Here is a 19397-nt window from a genome sequence, read left to right on the forward strand (position 1 = left end):
TTCCATTTTGCTTCTTCTCAGCATGAGTATATGAATGAATGAACAAAAGAATAAATGAAATCACCAACCAAAAACAAATTGTACTCTAATACCAGTTCCACATTAACTAAGTGCCTGAGGATGGGCAAATCACTTAATCAAGGTCTCTTTATTCTTACAAGTGAAATCAGGATAATGTACTAACCTACATACCTGAAAGATATTTTTTCAGGTTTTTGTGAGGATCAAACAATAATATGGAAGTGCTTTGAAGAAAAGGATGTTAACTTCAAGCTCCTATAGAAGTTGTTCAAGGATCCTAGCTATTTATGAAAGCGCAAAGTCAGCATGTGGGAAGTGGTGGGTGACAGAATGGTAGACAGAGCCTGAGAGGAAGGTTAAGAGGAACCTCACAGGAGGCAAGCAATATTCGTTCCCTGTCAAGTATAACTCCCTGGAAAAGATGTCATAGAATGGTCTCAGAGTAGCAGCAAACTCAAGAGTCATTCAGGTTAGAGTCAATAATGGGAATCAGTGAAGCTCAAAACCCCCAAAATAAGGCAATGAATTCAGGCACTAAGGTGCACACACAGCCAAGAAAAAAAGCAGCTGGTGAGGATGTGGAGAAAAGGGAACCCTAGTGCACTGTTGGTGGAAATGCAGACTGGTGCATCCGCTGTGGAAAACAGTATGGAATTTCCTAAAAAAAACTACCAATGGAACTGTCTTTTGACCCAGCAATTACACTGCTGGAAATATACCTGAACAATCTCCAAGCACAAATTCAAAATAATTTATGCACCCCCCATATTAATATCAGTGCTATTTACAATAGCCACGATTTGGAAACAGCCTAAGTATTCATCAGTAGATGAGTGGATAAAAAAAAAAGTGATACATATACACAATAGACTACTACACAACAGAAAGAAAAAACAAATTCCTACCTTTTGTGACAGCATGGACAGAACTGGCAACTATTATGCTGAGTGAAATAAGCCAGTCAGTAAAAATCAAATACCATATGATCTCACTTATAAGAGGAATCTAATGAACAAAATAAACTAGTGAATAAAATAGAAACAGAGGTATAGAATCATGGAACAGACTGACAGTTCTAACTGGAAAGGGTGAGATGGGGACTGATTGAAAGAAGGTGAAGGGATTAGTCAAAGAACATATATGAAGGCCCCATGGACATGGACAGCAGTGTGGGGCCCGATTATAGAAGTGGGGGGAAGGCTGGGTACAGTGCGATGAAGGGGGGGAGTGTGACAACTGTACTAGCATAAACAATAAAATTTTTAAAAAATGAAAGCAGGACTGAGATTTCCAGTCAAGATGGCAGCATAGGCATACATCTCTTCACACGATCACAGCAAAATTACAACTAAAATGTAGAACAACCATTGCTCAGAAATGACAGAAATTGAGTTGAATGGAAGTCTGACAACTACAGAATTAAAGAAACCACATCCATCCAGACTGGTAGGAGGGGTATAGACAAGGAACAGGCTGGTCCCACATCAATGTGTGGTGGATAAAAATTTGGAAGGAAAATCTCAGAAGCCAGGAGTCCCAGCCCCACCCTAGACCCTCCAGCACAGGGTACCAGTGCCAGGAACATAAGCTGCCATAACTTGTGGCTGCAAAAAATCAGCAGAGGTTAAGTCGGTGGAAGAAACTGCTGAAGCCCCAAGCAGTTCCTCTTAAAGACCCACACACAGACTCACCTACTCAGACTCACTCCCTCTGGGCTCCGGCACCAGGGTGGCAGCTTGAAGGGCACCAGTGGTGTGCACGGAGAGGCTGAGATCAAGGTGAACAGAGGCCATTGTACCTTTTCCAGGACTTCTTCCCATAGCCTGGTGCCTATCTAAGATTCTACCAACTGGGATAACACTGTTTGACCCACCCCAAAGATTCCCAGAAACTCCACCTCACCCAACTTACGGGCCCAACAAAGCTGTTTTTCCATATGAATGGCTGGTCTTGGCTCATGTTCACAACTTCCCAAATCCTCTCAAACATGCAGCAGCTGCCCTTAGTGAGCACTAGGCTCAGAACTATCAGCCTAGATTCACAGCTTGGCTTTGCCTGAAAGTCTCCCAGCCCAGCTCAAGTAGCAGCCATCTCAGATTGCTTTCTAACTCAGGCAGGGTGGCCCCAAGCAAAATAAAGGTTGGGGCTGATCTTGGCCTGCATCACCCAAGAAACCCCAGGGCCAGCACACCCAGTGGACAGAAATAAAAAGATCTAGTCAGAAATGAAGGATACACTAATTGAAATAAAGATCAATTTTCAGAGTAACAACAATAGAGTGCATAAAGCCAAGAATCAAATCAATGATTTGTTACATAGGGAAGTAAAAAACACAACCAATCAGAACAAGAAGAAAAGAGAATCCAAAAAGATGAGAACAATGTAAGCAGCCAGTGGGACAACTTTAAGCAATCCAACATTTGCTTCACAGGGATGTCAGAAGGAGAAGAGAAAGAAAAAGAAATCGGGAATCTATTTGAAAAAATAATGAAAGAAAACCTCCCTAATATGGTGAAGGAAATAGAGTCCCAAACAAGATGGACACAAAGAGGCTCACTCTAAGACACATCATCATTTAAATGCCCAAAGTTAAAGATATAGAGATAGGAGGGGAAGAATTGGTGAGAGGTGAGGGGATTAAGAAATACAAATATGTAACTACAGAATAGCCATGGGGACATAAAGTATAGGAAAGGGAGTAGCCAAAGAGATTACAAGTATAACCCTTGGACATGAACAGGGGTAACTGGATTGCCTGAGGGAGTTGAGGGTGCTGAGTGGAAGGAAGGGAGCAACTCTCCCCAACCAGGACAACTGTAACAGCATCATCAATAAAATATAATTTAAAAACTAATTTTAAAAATTAAATTGGAAGATACTACTGCAAAAAAAAAAAAAAAGAAGAAGAAGAGAAGAAGCAGGATTAGAGAGTCAACTGTTCACCTCTTTGCCCTCTGTCTCCTTGCAGCTTGAACTCAGTGGTCCCCAGATCTACAGCAAGCAAAAGACCACACTAGCCTACATTCATGCCTACAATTTGCACAGTAACTTGAACCAGTCTACACTTTGCTGCCCACGGTAGACTCCAAGGGAAGATACATCTGAGTGAGAAGCGGGGCCAATCGTGTCCTCAGAAAAAATGAGTCTTTGGGCAACCCCAATGGAGAGGATAAAATATGATTTAAACAGATAATTAGTCAAATTTTCCTAGCACTAACTTTTAATGTACTGAGGACACTATCTGGAGTATCCCAATTAAGGAGACTGTGGTTAGAATATGATAGGCAGTGAGAAAGTTAAGATTAAAAGTGCCAGAACTATGCATCAGGTCCAGTTTCCCAGTTACCAATAAAGACAGAAAGCTAGGGGTACATAAGCCTAAAATTTGTCACTTTAGAGAATATGGAAAAACAAGAAGTCTCATCATAACAGCATAAGTCAAGTAAAGTAAAAAGAGTATAACTTTTTTGGAGGGCAATGTGGGAATATCTTCAATTTTTAATGTTAATACAAAATAAAATTCAAAGGTAAAAACATCAAAAGTGACTATGAGATATGTCACATACCAGTACCAAGAAAATACAAAAATCATGAACATGTATGAATCCAAAAATATAGGCTTAACTTGTGTAAAGTAATATCTAAAATTACCCTGTGGGTAACAAATAAATCCAACAGACAAAATATACAAAGACATACATGATTTTTTAAAAAAGCATGAGTAATGAGTTTGAACTTGTTCAGATATCCAGAAATCCATATACAACAGAGACTATTCTTTTAAGCACATAAAAATATTGTACCTACAAAAATGCCTCAGTAAATTCCAATGAATCAATATAAAACAATTATCTTTTTTAATAATATTATATTACAAATAAATTTTTAAAGGTAGCTAAAAATATCACATTAAAAACTTTAAAAAATTTTGCTATTAAATAACACAAAGGTTAAGGAAGAAATCATAAGAAAAATTAAAATATCCATTGGACAGAAAAACAATAAAAATATTAAATATCAAAATTCCTAGCAGACAACTAAAAATATTTAAAGAGAAACCTATGCTTTTAAATTCACTTATAAGGAAATTTTAAAATTAAAAATAATTAATTATAACTAAATTCTCACTTACTGAACAATTCACAGAATCAAGCCTAAGAAGGAATTAAATAATAACGATATGGGCAGAAACTAATGAAATGGAAGGCAAAGAAAGGAGGAAAAAAGCCAATTCTTTAAAAGACCACCACGAGGTTGTGACAAGACCCTTCAAGGTAAAATAAAGAAATGCAAATGAAACCCATAATGAGAAAGGAAAAATACCAGTATATACAATAAAATTTTTTAAATAAAATGTTATGAAAAATGGTTGTTTTTAAATGTAATGTATAAATATATATAAGAAAAACAGCAAAAAGGAGTTTAAAAGAAAATCTTAATATAACATTAACCATTAAAGAAAATAAAATGGTTATCAAAGGCCCCCAATCCTAATCCAGCAATACTACCTCCCACTCCTACTCCTCACCCAACCACCCCACCTCTGCCCAAATGAAAGGAAGTAAGACAGGTACATGTGGTTTTACAGATGAAGTCTACCAAACTTTTAAGGGAGAAATAAGCCTTGCTCATACAAGGTGAACAAAATAGGAAAAGAAGAAAATCCAGATAATTGTAGTACAAGAAAAGATTACCATAGGTCCCCTTCACCTATGAACATTAAGGAAAAAAACTAAATAAAATACTGGCTAACCAAAATAAACAGTATCTTTTAAAAATAACATGATCGAATATGAGTTATACCAGGAATACGAGGATGGCTTCACTTTAGAATACACATCAAAATAGTTCACCACAAAGACTATATTTTCAGGGGTCATTTCTATAGTTCATCACTAGACAAGTTTCTCTGAATGTGTAGAGCACCCGAAACCACAAGGAGGAGGTACAATGTTCTCTTTTCAGCATGAAGCTGTGTTTTGGTGTTGCTTTTGCAACTGCCAATAGTCACTGATGATCATTTTTCTCTTCCTTTGGAAAAGTAAGAGGGAGAGAATGCAGTCTGAGTTGTAAGGGGAAAAAAAGACAGAAAAAACATAAGAAAGAAAAAAGTAGTTCACCACATTTATGGAGTACAGGAGATATTTACACAAATATCTCAAAACGTGACAGAAACATTTAATTAAGGAAAATGTCTATTTATGTCATAAATTTTAAGATAAGTTTTTTTAAAAAGCCAATAATAGAAAAATGAAGGAGATCATCAACCTTTACCTGGTTAAAGGTATACATGTATACCAAAAACTCTTGATCACATTCTCTTCAACACTGAGAAAAAGGCAAGGTTAGTTCTGTCACTGCTAATAGAGATTCTGGTAAATAAGTTAAGAAAATAAAAGTTTTAAGAATGAGAAGAGAAGAGAAAACATCATTGTATAAAGATAATGTTATCTACATAGAAAATCCAACAGAATTTAAAAACTATTTCTATTAGCTTTGCGTAGTGGCAGTATCGTAGCCAATGAGGTTTATCTGAGGCAAGATTGAAAACTATTACTATTAATATCAGTATGTCAAAGTTGCTAGATATATGATACTCTTAGAAAATATCAATAGCTCTCTTTTAATCAACTAAAAATATAATAGTCATAATAGCAAAAGCAACTATAAATTATTTCACAATTAACTTGAAGAATGCACAAGACTTGTAACAGAGAAAATGTGATACTCTATTAAAGGCTCTTAAAGAAAGACCTGAACAATGTAATCATATACCACATTTCACAGACATGACAACATAGTATTTTAGAATTCTATTTCCTCCTAAATTCAGCAGTAACTTCAAGGCAATAGCTATCAAAATAACAGTAGAAATTTAAAAAGAATTTTATTAACTCATTCTAAAATGCTTACAGAAGAATAAAGGTATGCAAAGAACTAAATAAATAAACAAGAGGTCCTTATATGAACCAATAATGAAGGTATGCCATGAACTAGAAGTATGATGAACTCAACTCTGCAGAGCAGATCCAAAATACATTTTTAATTAACATATTTCTAAAATTTTAAAGTTCCACATCAATTTTTGGTTTTAAGTTATACTTTCTAAATTAAAATGTATAGGCACAAGGCAAATGTTGAACCAAAGAGGTACTTTTGAGTCAAAATGCTTTGCTTAGACAGCAAATGTGTTTACCATCTGAAGCAGGAGTGTGAGTATTACAGATGTCAAACATTTACTATCTAATGTCATCTTGACGTATCAGATCAATATCTATTCCTAGCAAATGAAATACAATGCCATCTATGTATGCAGCTTTTTTGGAAACCCAATTTCAATCCTCCAAATGCACTGAGGGTCTATTAAATATCATCCAAGCCTGTGAAAATAACATATAAAAGGCACCAACCTTTGATTTCAGTTGACTTAGAACCTACAATTTCTTTTTGCATTGTTACTCTTTTCCTTCTCACACCATTACTATCATCCATTACTCTTTTAGAGTTCTGGGCTCCTTTGCCTCTGCCCTTTCTTCAGAAAAGAACAAAGTAAGAAATTCTGGCAGTCTGAGAAGTGGAGGCAGGTGCTAAGACTGTGTACCTATAAAACCAGTGAGTAAAGAAAAGTCTACCTGGACATCTTATAAACATGCCAAATCCATTTTTAAAGTAGTGTCTGACATGGCAATAAGCAGTGCTCCTTGGTCCTGTTGGGGCATTTACTTATCTAAATGCCCCAGCCAACCCCAAATGCATTTCAACATATCACAGCCACAACAAATAATGTAAGGAGAAAAGCAAAGAAAACAAGAGTCTTAGTTAAGGCATTTACAAGAAAGTGTTTGATCAGAGAAGAGCAGGATAGATGGAAGAGAGGGAGAAGATACAGGTGAAAAATATCCAAACCCTTGACCATCAAGTCCTCCTACACAGGCTAGATAGGGATGCCCTTTCAGAGACAAGCATCCCTTAGACCCCTGTGAGAAGCTGGCCTCACTGTTGTAAGGCCAATGGGGCATTGAATTCCTTGACAGAGAAATTATTCTGCTGAAATAAGAGCCTTCTTGTTCAGAGATTCAAGATGGTGGAGGAATAAGTTGAAGCTACACTAACCTCCTCCCAGGACCAGTCTGGAATTACAACTAAATTGTAGAGAAATCATCCTGAATAACCAATTGTACACAAGCTGGGGAGAAGCCTTACAACTAAGGACAAACTGAAAAAACAACTTCACCTCAATGAGACTAGTAGGGAATGCAGAAGAGATACAGGAGGTCTGACTGAGCTCCCATAGGTGGAGCTGAAGTTCCAGAGGGATATTTCAGTAGCCAGGGGGTTCCCTCTGAGAACCATGGGGCCTAAACCTCAAGCTAGGCTCCCCAGCCTATAGCACCAGAGTCCGAAAGGAACCCAGATAAAATCCAGCTGTGAAAACCACCAGGGTTTCTGTCTGCCAGGGATAGATGGCTGGAGAGCCTCTTAAAAGGCCAACCCACAAAATTTCATTTGTAGCCACTCACCCTGGGCTCTGGCAGAGGAAGGGCAGAGTGGACTACAGATGCTTGAGGAGAGTCTTGGGTTGTGGCTCCAAGCAGAGAACTTAAGAAACAGCTGTCAGGATCCCTATGCTGAGTCATTCCCCATGCTGCAGAAGCCATCTTTCTCAAGCAAAGCACGCCTCTCCAAGTGGCCTAAAGGGAAGCAGTGGCCCCCACCCACCCTGTGGTGCTTAAGCCTGGCTGCTGATTACAGCTTAAAGCTATATCACTGATTAACTTAACAACTACGGCAGAAAATACAAAGCAGCCACAATAAGAAGACAAAGAAACAAACCCCAAATCAAAGAACAAGACAATTCTCCAGAAGAAAGACTAGATGAAATGGAGGCAAGCAATTTATCAGATAGAGGATTTAGAGTAGTATTATAAGGATATTCAACAGCATGAAAAAAGACATAAAAACCATAAAAAGAGCAGCCAGAAGTCAAGAATGCAATATCTGAAATAAATAATACATTGGAAGGAATAAACAGTAGCTTAGATGAAGCAGAGGATTGAATCAGTGATTTGGAAGACAAGGTAGAAGAAAATACCCAGGCAGAGCAGCAAAAAGAAAAAAGAATTTGAAAAAACTGAGGGGAGTTTAAGAAATAAACATTTTGGACAACATGAAACATAACAACATCTGCATCATGGGGATACCAGGATGAGAAGAGAGAAAGCAAGGGATCCAGAACCTATTTGAAGAAATAATGACCAAACGCTTCCCTAACCTGATCAAGGAAAAACACACACAACTCCAGGAAGCTCAGAAAGTCCCAAACAAGTTGAACCCAAAGAGGTCTACACTGAGAAACATTATAATTAAAATGATAAGGTTTAGCCCTGGCAGGTGTGGCTCAGTGGATTGAGCACGGGCCTGCAAACCAAAAGATCGTGGTTCGATTCCCCATCAGGGCACATGCCTGGGTTGCAGGCCAGTTCACAGGAGGGGCCAGTTCCCAGCAGGGGAAGCATGAGAAGCAACCACACATCGATATTTCTCTCCTTCTCTCCTTCCCTTCCCTTCTAAAGATAAATAAATAAAAATTTTAAAAAATAATAAGGTTTAAAGACAAGGAGAGAATCCTAAAGCCGCTAGAGAAAAGCAGTCAGTTACCTATAAGGGAGCACCAATTAGATTGTCATCTGATTTCCCAACAGAAACATTCTAGGCCAGGTGGAAGTAGTGTGAAATATTCAAGGTGATGACAAGCAAAGACCTATAATCAAGGCTACTTCACCCAGTAAGGCTAATATTTAAAATTGAAGGAGAAATAAGGAATTTCCCAGACTTTAAAGAAAAAAATTAGAGTTTGTTAACACCAAACCAATACTGCAACAAATGTTAAAGGGCTTGCTTTAAGAAGAAGGTGAAGAAAAAGAGAAAGAAAAAAAAACAGAGGAAAATAGTCTAAGAATAAAATGGCACTAAATACATATCTATCGATAATTACCTAAAATGTAAATAGCTTAAATACTCCAACCAAGAGACACAGTGTAGCTGAATAGAAAAGAAAAAAACAAGGCCTATAAATGCTGCCTCCAGGAGACCCATCTCAAATAGAAAGATATAGACAGACTAAAAGTAAAGGGATAGAAAAAGATATTTCATGCAAATGGAAAGGAAAAAAAACTGGACTAGCAGTACTTATATCTGACAAAATAGACTTTAAAACCAAGACTATAGTCAGAAACAAAAGGCACTACATAATGATAAAGGGAACAATCCAACAAGTGGATATAACCCTAGTAAACATTTATGCACCCAACAAAAGAGCACCTAAATATGTGAAGCAAATCTTAATGAACATAAAGGGAGACACTGACAGAAATACAGTCATAAGACAGGGATTTTTAATACCCCATTTACTTCAATGAATAGATATGCCAGACAAACAATCAGAAAGTAGACAGTGGTCTTAAATGACACACTAGATCAAATGGATTTAATTGATATTTTCAGAGCATTTCACCCCAAAGCAGCAGAATGTACATACTTTTCAAATGTACATGGAACATTTTCTAAGACAGACTACATGTTAAGATACAAAACAAGTCTCAATAAATTTAAGGAGATTTAAATCATATTAAGCATCTTCTCTGATTTCAATGATAAGAAACTAGAAATCAATCACAAGAACACTTAAAAACACTCAAAGACATGGAAGCTAAATAACATGTTATTAAACAAGGAATGGGTCAACTATGAGATCAAGGAAGTAATCAAAAGCTACCTTGAAACAAATGAAAATGAGGACACACTAATCCCAAATCTGTGAGACACTGGTAAAGCAATCCTAAGAGGAAAATTCATAGCATTACAGGCCTGTCTCGAAAAACAAAAACAAGAATAAGCTCAAATAGACAATCTAATGTCACACTTAAAGGAATCTGAAAAAGAACAATAAACAAAGCCCAATGTGAAGAGAAGGAAGGAAATAATTCAGATCAGAGTAGAAATAAATGAAATAGAGTAAAAAAAGAAAAAAGATAAAAAAGATCAATGAATCCAAGAGCTGGTTCTTTGAAAAGATAAACAAGATTGACAAATGTTTCACCTTCATCAAGAAAGAAAAAGCTCTCAAATATATAAAATTGTAACTTAAAGAGGAGAAATAACTGACATCAAGAAATACAAAGGATTGTAAGAAAATATTATGAACTGGACAACAGGACAAAAAGAATAAATTCCTAAAAACATACAGTCTTCCTAAACTAAATCAGGAAGAATCAGAGAATCTGAATAGACAGATTACACCCAATGAACCTGAAGCAACAAACAAAGCCCTGAACTGGATGGCTTCACAGGTGAATTTTACCAAACATTCTGAAAAGAACTAACATTTCTCCTTCTCAAACTATTTCATAAAATTTAAGAGTAGGAAGGCTCCCAAACTCATTTTATGAGGCCAGCATTATCCTAATTCCAAAACCAGATAAAGACAGAGCAAAAGAGAAAATTATTGGCCAATATCCCTGATGAATACTGGTGCAAAAACTCTCCACAAAATATAAGCAAACAAAACACAGCCATACATCAAAAAGATCATACACCACGATCAAGCGGGATATATTCCAGAAATGCAAGGTTGGTACAACATTTGCAAATCAATAAATGTGATTCTCCACATAAATAAAATGAAGGATAAAGATCATATCAATAAATGCAAAAATACATTTGACAAAGTCCAGCACCCATTTATGATAAAAACTCTCAGCAAAGTGGGATTAGAAGGAACACACCTAAACAGAATAAAGGCCACATATGACAAATCCACTGCCAGCATCATATTCAACCGGAAAAAACTACAAGCATTCTCCTTAAGATAGGGAACAAGACAGGGATGTCCACTTTCATCTGTCTTTTTCAACATAGTACTAGAAGTTCTAGCCAGAGCAATCAGAGAAGAAGAAGAAATAAAAGGCATTCAAATTGAAAAGGAAGAAGTAAAACTGTCATTATTTATAGATGACATGATACTATACATAGAAAACCCCAAAGATTCTACCAAGAAGCTACTAGAACTAAAAATTAATTTGGAAAAGTAGCAGGATACAAAATTAATATCCAGGAATCAGTTGCATTTTCATATGCCAATAACAAACTAACAGAAAGAGAAATTAAGAAAATCCCATTCACAATTGCTATAAAAAATACCTAGGAATAAATCTAACCAAGGATGTAAAGACCTGTACTTGGAAAATTATAAGACCTTGAAGAAAGAAATAAAAGATACAAATAAGTGGAAGCACAGGAAGAATTAACATCATTAAAATGTCAATACTACCTAAAGCAATCTATAGATTCAAAGCAATTCCTATCAAGATTCTAATGACATATTTCACAGAACTGGAACAAATATTTCAAAAATTTATATGGAACCACAAAAGGCCCCACATAGTAACAGCAATTCAGAGAAAGAAGATCAAAGTTGGAAGAACCATACTACCCAATATCAAACTACACTATAACACCATCGTAACCAAAACAGCCTGGTACTGGCATAAAAACAGGCACATAGATGATGGGATAGAATAGAGAGTCCAGAAATAAATCCACACCTTTATAGTCAATTAATATTTGACAGAGGAAGTGACCACATACAATGGGCTAAAGATAGTTTATTCAATAAATGGTGTTAGGAAAATTGGACAGATACTTGCATAAAAATGAAACTAGACCTTCTTCTTATACCACACACAAGAATATATTCAAAATGGATCAAAGACTTAAATGTTAGACCCAAAACCATAAAAATCACAGAAGAAACCATAGGCAGCAAAATCTCGGACATTGCTCATGCAATATTTTATCAGATATATCTCCCTAGGCAAGGAAAACGAAAAATAAACAAATGGGATGACATCAAACTAAAACATTTTTGCATAGCAAAGGAAATCATCAACAAAATAAAAAGAACCCACAGAGTGGGAGAACATATTCACTGAGATACATCTGATAAGGGGTTTATAGCCAAAATTTATAAAGAACTTACAAAATTCAATACTAAAAAAACAAGCAACACAATTAAAAATTATCAGAAGACCTAAATAGATACTTCTCCAAAGAAAACATATGGATGGCCAATACACATATAAAAAGATGTTCAATGTCACTAGTCATCAGAGAAATGTAAGTTAAAACAATAGTCAGATATCATCTCACACCTGTCAGACTGGCCATCATCAGTAAATCCACAAACAAGTGCTGACAAGGATGTGGAGAAAGGGGACACTTTCACAGTGTTGCTGGGGACGCAGACTGGTGCAGCCACTGTGGGAAGCAGTATGGAGATACCTCAAAAAATTTAAAATAGATGTGCCTTTCAACCCAGTGATCCCACTTCTGAGAATATACCCAAAGGAAGCCAAAACACTAATTTGAAAGAATATAAGCACCCCTATGTTCACTGCAGCCTTATTTACAATTGACAAGATATGGAAGCAGCCCAAGTGTCCACTAGTAGATGATTGGATAAAACAACTATGAGACATTTACACAATGGAATAGTACTCAGGTGTAAAAAAAGAAGAAAATTTTATCCCTTACAATAGTAGGACCTGGAGAACATTATGCTAAGTGAAATAAGCCAGTCAGAGAAAGACAAATACCATATGATCTCACTCATATGTACAATATATTGAACAAACTGAACTAACAAGGAAAAAAGAGACACACTCATAGATGGAGAGCAAATGACAGCTAGTTGGGTGGGGGGATAAGGTTAGGGGTGTGGAAGGATTGAGCAAGAAAAGGAAAAAGGACTCATGGACAGCAGTGCGGTGATGGCTGGAGGAAGGAGGTATTATAAGGGGATTAAATGGTAATGGAAAAATACAATAAAGATTTAATTTAAAATTTTTTTAAGAAGAGCCTTCTTATTCATACTGGCTCTAGGGAGACCTGAACTCCTCCCTTGTTCTAGAACACTTTCAGTGGCTAAATGCAGGCTTTTCTATTGGAGCTGTTCTTTCCTGCTACTGCACAAAGCAGAAGTATCACTTCTATAATCACCCAAGTTCTTGACACAAGGGATGTACAGATAACTAATAAATGATTATGAATCACTTCATATATGTACATTTTAATAGAAATTTATGATGCAAACATAGCTGATTATCTGTACTCTCACCAGCAACAGCCACTCATGCTTTTTTTCTTTAATATTCTGCAAGAGCAAACACCAGAATTGCTCAAAGTTTCTCTTCTAACATCTGCACACGGTTCTTAATTATAATTAATTTATATGCCTCAAAGGACATTGTGGGCAGCCCTGCTGAAATCCAAACCTTTTGAAACCAGATTCTGATTATTACCATTTAGCAGCAGATTAGGGCAATTGCATGTATTGGTTTAACAGCAAAATAGCATTTTAAAGTGTTAACAAAAATTATTGGTTTGTCACTGACTATTAAGGGGGAACGAACAGTGAAATTGAGTGGTGGATGGTAAAAAGAGAAGCACAGGAACAGCGCAGCAGGAAAATCTGGGAGTAGGTAAAGGAAAGGTATTGGGAGGCAACGGCCAGCCAGGTATGAGACAGGGACCACCAGACCTACCCAGAAAACACTGGTGTTCTGAGCTGTAGATAAACAATCTGTGCTAAAATAGATTTAAAATTGGGGTGTCCCCACCAGATGATCTGCTCTACTGTCTAGGTATATTCCTAGTCACCGCAACCCTCAACAAAATCTCTTCTGCAGACTCAGCAATAATAATCATGCTGTGTTTGGTGGAAAGAGCATAGCTTCTGAGTTGAGAACACAGGTTTTACATTTATTCTTAACTTGCTTTGTGATCTTGGATCAGATTCTTTACTTCTCTGATCCTCGGGCTCCTCATTTGTAAAAGATTATATAACTGCTTTCACAGGATTTCTGTGAAGATTGACTCATTTGATAAATGTTTATTGAATGTTTTCTGTGTGCCAGGGAATGTGCTAGGAGATGGGATCCAACACTGAATGGAATTCAATCTACAAGGAGCCTCTAGCCTAGAGGCCAAGGCAGACAAATAAACAGGAAATTACACTACAATGTGGTGAGTTACAATAGAGTCTGTATGCCCACCGCTCCACAGGAGGCCACCTAATCCTGTCTGGGAGATCAGGAGAGTAACAAGCTAAGGGCTAATAGATGAGCAGGAAATGTAATGAAAACAATAGGCTGAAATTGCAAAAATAATAAAATATTAAATAAAAGGGTATTGTGATACAGTGAAGAAGAAAAGGACCTAGAAGTCAAAAGGTCTAGAATTGAAACTTGGCTTTAACACTTACTTCCCTTGAGAGGAGGGGAGGCAGTAACCTAAATTATCCTGATCCCATCTTCTTCATTAGAAAATGGAGATTATTATCCTCACCTCATAGAATTGTTGTGAATATTAAAAAGTTTACTTGAAAGCATCTAGCACATAGCAGGTACCTGATATTTATTCATTGGATATGAATACACTCTGTTCAGAGACAGATAAGAAGTTTCTCTTGCCCTGAATTACTTAGATGAGTCAGACTCCTTCCCTCCCACCCCACTCCCTAACTTTGGTACAATTTCTACTGACCTTAGAAATAGGTTATTTTAAAAAGTTAGTCTCTGTGTAACAATCTGGTTTTCTATATAAACAATTAATGAAATAGGTTTTAAATCGTAAAGCCAGCCAGCATGTCCTCCCCACTGTCCCCCTCCCCCAGCAGCCACCAAATAGCCACCAAATTTTGTGCAAAGTAAAAGGACAACTTCAACAACAACACAATAGTCGCTTATTACCTTTGAAATCTATATCTTCACTCACCAATAGTGATTCTCACTGCATGGAATACAGGAAAGAATCCATCCTCACTACTTTGTCTAGTAAGACAGCTCTTCTTGCAAGCTCTGATGAAGTAAGAGTAAGGATTACATCAGTTTTCCTTATCTATCTCCAGTACTCAGCAGAGTGTCTGGCATATGCTCAGTGCTCAATGAACATTTGTTGATGACATTAATGAATGAACCAAAGAGTAAGTACCAAAGAATACCAATAATGAGTTGTCTTTCTCTATCTCTGTTGACACATAATTGAAGGCATTGTTTTAGGTCCTGCATTCCCAAGGGTTATAACATGAAGGGAAATACCATAAACTCCAATACCATTTCCAACTCACTGGTATTATGTAAGGATCATTCCTAGGTCAATGTTGTTCGCTGATAATTGCCAATCTAGCTGATTGTTTATTTGCACATGTACATGAGTGTATAAATCAATTCCTATGTGTCTATGTGTACAAATTAGCCCTCTTTCCCTTGGTCTCTCAGTTCTAAGATGGTTCTGCTGATGAAGCATGACACCCAAACATGATTCAGCCTTCAGGCAGAGCCTAGGTCTAAAACAAGATTCAGACGCCAAAAAAGACCTCAAAGAGGGCATGGCAGCAAGGCCAGAATCCATAGGGAACAAAAGCCACCTCATTTGAGCTGCCTGGTTATTGGGCCAACTCTAGATGCTTAATATAAAATGCCATCTTTATTATTGGCATCAATGTACATATCTGTTAGTCACACAACCAACCATACCTGAATTCTGAACTCACTTAAACCCCTCTAATATCACATGTGGATCTGAACACCTACTCAGAGAATTAATCGTAAGTCCAAACCTCTCTAATTTCACTTGCCCTCACTCCTCTCTCCCCCTTCCTGTCAAATTATCATACAAGAAGAATGCTGTAGTACAAGGGACAGAGCTGGGGACCAGGCAACCTCAGGCCCTGTTACAATCCTGCCACTGGCAAGCCACAGGACTTAGAATTACTCACTCTCTCTGTGGCTCACTTTCTTTGCTGTAAAATAAAGAGAAATGAACTGGTTGCTCTCAAAGTCTCCTCCAACTTCAAAATTCTGTGAAGCCTTGTCTTCCTTTCCCCACTCAAGATTGCTTCTCTACTCTGAACCCTGGGAGGCTGACCTGTTTGGAGCACATCAGTGGACTTCTAGACCTTGGCCTCCAGTTGAGTTTGACTAATAAAAAACCCAGAGGGAACTAGAAGGCTAAGACTAGGGACCTCTGTGCTTCCTCCCTGTGGGGTCACTGTGGGTTGGATATATCACTTAACCAAAGGTCACAGCTTCCATAAAACATCCCTCTCCACACATGTCTCTCCACGCAGCTCCCCCTACACATTCCAAAATTTGCTCCCACTTTCCTCCTTTGTCACTATAGGTGGGGGCGGCTCCACCAAGTCGCTTCTAGCTCTAGGACACTGTACCTCTTCTTGTGGTTTCTGTGCACTGCCCACAATGTGGTGGTCTTTTTTCTAAGCCCTCTTCAAGTCAAACAAACTGAGGGTGCCATCTGTTTCTCGCTCTGATCGTAAGTGATGCCGATTCCTCCTCCATTCCACAATAATGCCCAGGAGCCTCTCAGGTTTCAGCGGCGGAAGCAGGACCTGAATCCTACCACCACCGGTCTGCCTCTCCTGATCATGCCGCCTGCTTATCCTGAGATCCCAGTTAGCAGCATGATGAGCAGTAATGCTCTTCGGGAGCCTGGAGCTCTGCGAAGAATAAATAAACATCTGTAGAATATTTCAAGAGAAAAGCCTTGAAATGTAAAAGGCTTTTACACTGAGGAATGTAAAAGGATTGGGAATCAGAAAAATACACCAAGCAATTATCAGAATTACTACAAAGCACAGTGCAGAGAAAGGCAGAGCATTTTCATGAAGGAAGATGTGTTCATTAAGTCGGACTTCACACTGCTACAAACTGTTCACAGAAACAAACTGGTAATGAGCCCTCATTTTTTTTTCTTTTTTTTTGATATGATCAGAACCTGCTTCAGGAAAAACAAAGTTTTAGAATCAATTTTCACTATCAAATTATAAGCCAAATTTTAAACAAATAAATGCAGCAGCATAAGAAAACATAAAGGTGATATTTCTAGGAAACATATGGCACTTAACTTTGTATTTTTTTCTTAACATGTGGAAAAAAATTAAGTAGTGAAAAGGAATGAAAAAATATTTGTGAATTCCTTGCTGTAACAATAATAATATAGTTGCAATTTGGCCACCCTTCACATTTTATATTGTTTTTAAAAAGCAAGTAATTGTTGTTTCTCTGCATCCAGCATTTTTACAGTTAGAAGAGCATGTACATTGGTCCTGAATTGCCATGTTCCACATCACCATAGAAATAACAGGGCGGGGACAGCTGGCTCAACCTGCACCCCCTTTTCCATGCCCTGCTGAGGCCAGAGGAAGCTCTTCCCTGACTCAGCTCAGCCACAGGTCACGGCAGAATCCACGGCAGAGATATGCACATACAGATACAGGGAGTACACGCTCAGGGTAACTGCAACTTTCCCATTTTAAATTAGATTTTGACATGTGAAATGATCGATGTTAACTAAACTATGTGGTAATCATCTTCTAATATGTATAAGTCAAGTCATTATGCTTATACCTTAAACACATACAGTGCTCTATGTCAATTGTATCTCAGTAGAATCTGAAAAAAAATAGATTCTGAAAGCAAAAAACAGGAGTTACAACCTCATGCCAGTTCCTATCCCTTTCCTCTCAAAAGTCCAAATTTTTATTGAGGTCCCATCATGTGAATCACAGCAAAGTGTTTCAGGGAGTCAGGACCTGACATCTGTCCACAGGACTGTCCACTGCAGCATGGAGATGAAACACACACTCCCCGGCACTAGACCTTCAGATATCATGAAGGTGATAAAGAAGTATGAAACCGATCAGAGAGAAACTGCCCTGAGCTTAAATACTGAGGGCAACAGTATCCAAGATGATGAAACTGGCTTGAGCAAAAGCACAGAAGTGATGGCACTGAGGTGGAAAAGCAGTGAGGCACAAAGCTTATCAAAAACGGAAAGCAGAGTGGCCTGGCCCGAAGAAAGCACTCATGGAAAGAGCAGTTGTGAGATAAAGCCGAAAAGGTATGCAGAGGAATTTCGGTGCTCAGCTAAGGCACTTAGCTAGATCGGTAACAAGAAACAATGGGAGAACAAGAGGGAAAGAAACTGATCCCTGATCACTAAAACCAGTTTATTTTCAACTTGCATGGTGAATGAAACTGCAGCTGTCTTCAAAACCTGCTTGGGGAGTCAACTAGACTAAGCTTATTACATCAGGGAAACTCCTTCTCTGCTTCTCAATAATAGCCACCACTGTTGAGAAGTTAAGACCCCAATTTTGTGATGATTAAGGAACCAAAGTGCTTATGAAATACCATTTACTGAAGTGCTTTTGATTGAAACAGTATTCATGGAAACAGTTCTCTTCTCAACATGAACATTTCCCTGTGGTAATGTGAACCTAAGTACGGCGACCCTGGACTGCTGCCTGAAAAAAGACGTCCCGTTCTCCTCTCATCTCTGAGTCTACTCCCTCCGCTCTTCCTGTTTATTACTTTCCCTTGCTCATTCAAAGGCTGTCCCCTCTGACAGCTGTCAGTCTGTTCCCTGGATTGGAGACTAGACTTGGGCAGGTGAACACACAGTACAATATACAGATGATATATTATAGAATTACACACTTGAAACCCGTATCATTTTATCAACTAATGTTAAATAAATTCACTGAAATCCTTCATCCTTAGGCAGCCTTCTTCTTTCCTCATTTTGGCTGATAAATATCTATAAGGTTTTATGTGAGTCCAGTTGAGTGCAGGAATGTGTGTGTGTATTAAAGAGAGAGGAAAAATATCTCACTTTCAATGGTTTTGCCTCTCCTACTCTATTCTCTTCATTTCATTCGTCACCTTGCTTCTTAAATCTGTCTTCTCCTTTCCTTAAAATTTCCTCTTCTAGAATTCTTTTTGAGTGAATTCGTACTTTCATCCATTCTGTTTTACTAAAGCTATTTTGACACAAGTCACTAACAATATGTTCATGAACAGCTCCGGTTGCCTCCCTTTTTCCGCTGTTCTAATTTTCCCCAGCTGTGCTCGACAAGATTTATCACCTGCTCCTTCCCCATTGCACCAGCTCTCTCAGCACTTAACCTCTCTGTGTTCCCCTGGTCTTCCTGCACCTGATGGTCTCTGGGGATCCTTTGTCTCTTCTCTCGCCTTCTCTAAACCGCTCGTTTTCTTCCCTTATCCTGTCTCTTCACAGGGCTTCATTTCCACCCAGAATTTAACCACGACTCCTACACTTCCCCCTCCCCCAACAGAGACAGTGACTCAAATCTTATTCATTCCTAACCTTTAAAGAAAGGCCTAGATTTATACTTTTATACATCTGTTTAGTTGCCTGGCATCACCTCAAGGTTAACATGTCTGAATGTTTTCACAGCTCTTCACGTGCCCTTGTCATTTCCCTTCATCTAATTTATA

At 37.9% G+C, this 19397-nt stretch overlaps 1 non-coding gene and 1 pseudogene across 1 annotated transcript; both read left to right on the forward strand.

Moving 5' to 3' along the window:
* Positions 1-4878: 4878 nt before the first annotated feature.
* LOC119042859 (small nucleolar RNA U3) lies at positions 4879-5092 on the forward strand. The gene has a single exon (XR_005081302.2). It is a non-coding gene; the product is annotated as a small nucleolar RNA U3 (small nucleolar RNA).
* Positions 5093-5513: 421 nt separating this feature from the next.
* Positions 5514-5637, forward strand: LOC128626911 (uncharacterized; annotated as a pseudogene).
* Positions 5638-19397: the final 13760 nt, after the last annotated feature.

The sequence above is a fragment of the Artibeus jamaicensis genome, unplaced genomic scaffold (assembly GCF_021234435.1).
Source record: "Artibeus jamaicensis isolate MK-2021 breed Jamaican fruit bat unplaced genomic scaffold, CSHL_Jam_final contig_233, whole genome shotgun sequence".
NCBI classification, from domain to species: Eukaryota; Metazoa; Chordata; class Mammalia; order Chiroptera; family Phyllostomidae; genus Artibeus; species Artibeus jamaicensis.